The sequence below is a fragment of the Magnolia sinica genome, chromosome 6, assembly GCF_029962835.1.
Source record: "Magnolia sinica isolate HGM2019 chromosome 6, MsV1, whole genome shotgun sequence".
NCBI lineage: Eukaryota > Viridiplantae > Streptophyta > Magnoliopsida > Magnoliales > Magnoliaceae > Magnolia > Magnolia sinica.
The window spans coordinates 5,951,366-5,957,064 of NC_080578.1; the positions used below are offsets into that span (position 1 = coordinate 5,951,366).

Here is a 5,699-nt window from a genome sequence, read left to right on the forward strand (position 1 = left end):
AACTCGACTCGAACTGAGTCAACCAGGTGAGAATTTTCATTTATTTTCGGGTTTGTCATCATTCATTTTGTTATTAATTATATTGCTATTATTTTCTATTGTAATAACTAATATCATCTTAATGATATTGACTAGAAATTTTAAATCAATATTACAATGTACTAATTAGCGTTATGGAAATTATTGTTAATTTTCATCATAATGATTTTCACCATGTTAGCTAATGTAAATTACAACCCTAATGATAATAGTCATTGTAATTAATAATACACCAACTAGAGTTCAAACCATAAGAAATCTAGTCTAGACCTAAACTCTAGGATAAAATCATAGGCCTAAGTAACCTAAACCATAGGTCTATACTTTAAACGTAAATGATGAGACCTTAGCACTTATTATCATTACTAGATTCATTATTATGACTATATTATCATTTTTCTCTTTATAAGACTAGTATAATACTTATTTATAAAATTATTAGTATAAACACTTATTATGGTGTCATTAGTAAACATTCCGTTATTATTACTTGAATTATTTTACCTGTAATTATCAAAAAATATATTAGAGGATGTCAGTACGTTTAAGTACGAACTTATGGATCATCATTATTAATATGGATGGATTAATACTCTTATTAGGAATGTTATTTGGCCCATTATACAATAATAATATTATTATTATTATTATTAATCTAGGATTTAAATCCTAGGATCCAAGCATTAATTAAACCCTAGGATAAAACCCTAAAACTTAAGAAATCTAAACCCTAGGTTAAGACCATTACCCTAAATAGTGTGTAAGCTCGGGTCTAATTTTACAACTTTGCAATTGATGGTAGGAATTGATTCTAAGGAAGCATGCATTTCTTAGCGATGGTGTAAGCGATTCAAACACAAGGTGAGGACTCACCCTTTGAGCTTCCCACTTAAATTCATTAACCAATATATGATGCTTTAATCCTTTCCATTCAGTATCTCCTAAGTTTCTTAATTTTGCTACTTAACTTATTATGTGAATATGTGAATATGATAATGTGATGCACACCTGATTCCTGTGGTAGATAGTGAATATATCTTTTTAATTATAACATGCATAAACGATTTGATGATAACATGCTATCTTTAGTCGTACATTGTTAATTAACTATATGTTGGTCGGTTGCGATTGAGCGATATAATTAATGAACCTGTTCCGAACTCACCAGCTTACGGTCCATATATCACACCTTGCCTTACATGGGCTTGGATCACATACTCGCCCTACGTGGCTTGGATCGTTTATTTACCCTTTGTGATGGGTCGTTGGTGCCCTTTTGTGGCTTGATGACTATATTCGCATATTTTGTTGTTCCCTAGCCATCTTACGGTGTTCGATCGTATTATGATTTCCGGGCGGAGTGGATTTTGAGTCATATAAGAGTTGCTTTCTATATTGCAGAAGCATTAGATTATTGTAGTACTGAAGGCCGACCATTATATCATGACTTGAACGTTTATAGGGTCCTCTTTGATGAGGTAATGTAGTTAAGAGTTTTCTATACTGTGTTTATTTTCTAGATGTTATGTGCCATTTCTATAATGTTTCTTCTATCTCCAAGATATTAGGAATTTTAAGATGATAACTTGTTCTATATTGGGTACCAGCCTAGCATATTTGGGGCATGGTTTTAAATATCGGCTGATACAACACTGTTTGTTTCGACTCGTATTGTTTAGGTCCAAAATGATATGAGTCACCACACCGATACGAGAGATAGTCGGGGCCAGTCGTACTGGTTCTGGTTCCCTGGTGAGTCGCTCTGAAACTGGTTCTTAAATCCATGATCTGGTGGAACCTTCCCAGGGGCATCATGCCACTTCTACATCACTGTTCAGATCTCCATATCAACAAACACATGCACGATCCTTGTGGGCAAATTGCCATGCATTGACTTGAGAAAACCATTGCAAGGAAGTATTAGACGGTATAGCATGGTTATATATGTATATGAATTCATTTTTCTTTTTATGGAATTATTAAAGAAGAAATGGAAAGAATTAAGTACCTATTGGCATTACCATCTTCTTTCCTCGTTTCTACTTGTTATTTTGTTCATGTGTTCCGTGGGTTTTTTTTTTTTTTTTTGCTCAGTTCAAGACTAAGGGTGGTTCTAAGCTGAAGGAGTATTGCCTGAATTTAACAAAGGAAGATTGCCGGCGTAAGAGTGTTCTGTACACTGCATGTGATAAGGTCAGTACCTAGTATGGAGTTGTTGGTAATGTGGATAACCTGTCTGACCTGACCAGCATAACCCCACTTCAGGCCAAGCTGGTTCCTAATTCATTTTAGCCCAACCGAGCTTGGTTCAACTTTATATGTAAATGTGTTATATCTTACAAATGTCTTTCCAATCCTTAGTTAGGCAACCCATCCATGTTGAATGTAAACCACTGGTTTCATTTATCTAAAATCTCTATTTCTTAATTGGTGCATGTATGGCCCACTTGATCAACAGATGGACTTGGGCATGTTGTGTTAGGCCCATGACAGGCTCAGGCCTTGGGTCTTAAGTGTCAGGCTGAGCCTGGGCATAACGTGACCCAACCCATTGCCACTCCTACAGATAAGATCTTGTCGAGAAACAAGATGGAGATGATAATCAGAAAACAGGGATATCTCATGTATGGCTGACTATATATTAGATTGTTAATAAATGTAGTCTTGTAGAGATAGTGTTTTCCACCTTTTCAGTTGAACTTTTCCATTTTTAACTAACTACTATTAATTGATTGATTAACCAAATTTAGGTGGTTTATTTCATGTATGTAGAAATGGCTCATGAGCTTGTGTTATTATCTTTCTTTCACAATGGCTTTTTTTTTTTTGGGGTACTTTCAGACGTTGGACATAGTATCCAAGAAACCAGATAAATTCAGAGTTGTTGCATTGGCACTTGGCAGCTGGTTCAAATGTGACTCTCCTTGCCGATCAGGTGATCTTTCAATTTTTTTATGCATTAATACATCCACCCAAACACCTCATGTAATCAATCACATTACCACTTAATGTTTGAACAAGCTTCCAAACAACCCCTTAAATATCTTTAGACATTACTGGCACACTAGAGTGGAAAATAGGCTAGTCTGGCCAAGCCCATCATAATCCCAAACCTCTTTGAGTTTATTTGGGCTGAGTATGAGGCCCTGTGGGTGACCGGGACTGAGCTTTGGGTTCAATATTTAGTTGGGCTGGACATGGGCTCATGGACCATTGCTTGCATCTTCCAAAAGCTCTAAAGTAGGCCCAGCCTGACTTTTATGCAACAGTTGTGGTATGACTAAAGTAAGCTCTAAAGTGGGCGCCTACCTATTGAACGGTCAGATTTTACAAATTCAGATGAAATCACAGTCGAGAAGATGAGAGAGTTGGAATTGGAAAGCGCAATAACGAATCCTCATGTGGCATCCACCTTTTATTTTGTGTTTTTATATACAAAAAAGAAAAAACAAAAAAAACAAAGTCTCACAAAAACGGGCAGATGGAATGTCCCGCTACGAGAACTACGTCTACGTCTCACAAAAACTAAAAGGGGCCTGCAGGAAGAGATGGAATGTCCTAAACCATATCTGCTATGGGAAGTGCGTCAGGAATCATAAAACGTACTCGACGAGCAGGTAGTAGCACAACTGAAATACCCACAACAGGTGGAGCAGGTGCAGCTTCTTCTGGCTCAACCTCCACAAGACCTTCTGGCTGCTCAACCTCCACAGGACCTTCAGGACGTTCTGGCTCAGGACCTGGCGGCTCAGGACCGCGACCGCAACCGCAACCGCAACCTCCAAAATAGAAAATCCCCCAATTTTCCTAGCAAAATGAAACAACAACATTTTCTTCCAAACAGGTCAGATTCTCACATCAATTCCAATTATTAATTTCATCCGAGTCATTTTTTTTCTTCTGGTGAGGCCCACTAGTTGCAAAAACGCAGCAAGTAATTGGTACGTGAAGACAATAGGCTCTAGTCAGGATGGTCAACTCATCAGAGCCACACATGCATCGAATATGGAACATCAACAAGTTTTTTTTTAAAAAATATATTTTTTCAACCATCTGTTTTGCAGAAAAAGATCATCTGACATGTGGACCCGCTGGTATTTGCCACTGATCATCCCAACTACGGAGACCACCATATACACCACTCAAATGTCCTACACTTTCAAGGGTGGCATGCATACATGCGACATGTAAAAGCACATCCAAAAGTAAAAACTAGCCACAACATCCATATAATTGTTCCAGAGAAACAAAAGATCGTTCCCTGAAAAGCGAAGAGGGCCCTTCCATGGCCAGACTCCATGTTCTTGCCAAGTGCCCCTTCAATGGCCAGACTCCATGTTCTCGCCAAGGAGATGGGTGGAGCGCTAAACTGGCCCTATAAAAGAAAATGAACAACCTCCAAAGCAAGCAATTACATGGTAAAGCAGCCAATGCATTTACCCGGGAAATGAAAATTCTATTTCCCGGGAAATGAAAATTCAAACTCATTACTTCTAATTGGAATTGGAAAGCAATCGTCACATGGCATCCACCCTTATTCTGTGTTTTGTATATATATATATATATATAAAGGGCAGATGGAATGTAGGAGATGCAATGTCCTAAACCTAAACCATGTCTGCTATGCGAAGTTCATCAGGACAAAATTGACGAAGAGCAGGTAGTAGCGCAACTGCAATTCCGACAACGGGTGGAGCAGGTGCAGCTTCCTCCACTGGACTTCGCTGCCCAAGTGGAGCAGGTGGTGCAGCAGGTGCAGCTTCCTCCACATGACATTCTTGCTGATCAAGTGAAGCAGGTCGTGGAGCAGATGCAGCTTCCTCCATAGGACGTTCTTGCAGCTCAAGTGGAGTAGGTGGTGGAGCAGATGCAGCTTCCTCCACAGGACCACCTTCAAGTATTGACACACGACCTGGCGGCTCAGGACCTCTTGGTTGCTCGCGACCTCAACCGCAACCGTAACCGCTATGACGGAAAATTAGCTTTTCGATCAGGGCGCCGAAAACGTGTTCAACAATAGAAAGCAAAGTCTCCATCACCATATCTATGGTGCGTTGGACGATATCGTTACTTCCCTGTCATTAGAGAAAAAAATTCAAACCAGAGGAAGAATCCGATCGAAATAGAAAAAGAAGGGAAAAAGAGAAAGAGAAAGAAGGAGAAGAAAGAAGGAAAATTACCTCTCTTCATTCTGTTCTGATCTGAGAGAGCCGATCCTCATGCCGATCAGTATCGGTCTCTCCATTTTCGTGGTTATACTGGTGTTGTTGATAGGAAGATTCCTGCTACTTTTGTGGAAAGTAATTCTCATTCTTTTTTTCCATTCTTTTCTTATTTCGATCGGATTCCTCCTTCGGTTTGATTTTTTTCTCTAATAATAAGGAGGTAATGACGTCGCCTAACGCACCATAGATATGGTGATGGAGACTTTGGTTTCTATTGCTATACACGTTTTCGGATCCTATCTGGAAAAGCTAATTTTCCGTCATGGCGGTTGTAGTCGCGATCGCGGTCGTGAGCAACCAGGAGGTCCTGAGCCACCAGGTCGTGTGCCAATACCTGAAGGTGGTCCTGTGGAGGAAGCTGCATCTGCTCCATCACCTGCTCCACTTGAGCAGCGAGAACATCCTGTGGAGGAAGCTACATCTGCTCCAACACCT

At 39.5% G+C, this 5,699-nt stretch overlaps 1 long non-coding RNA gene across 2 annotated transcripts; it reads left to right on the forward strand.

Moving 5' to 3' along the window:
• Positions 1–1,526: 1,526 nt before the first annotated feature.
• On the forward strand, positions 1,527–4,741 carry LOC131248060 (uncharacterized). Of its 2 annotated transcripts, none has more exons than XR_009172129.1 (4): positions 1,527–1,791; positions 2,134–2,232; positions 2,881–2,974; positions 4,671–4,741. It is a non-coding gene; the product is annotated as an uncharacterized LOC131248060 (long non-coding RNA). The 2 variants fall into 2 exon arrangements; XR_009172130.1 differs by having other exon boundaries at positions 4,679–4,741.
• The last annotated feature ends 958 nt before the right edge of the window (positions 4,742–5,699 follow it).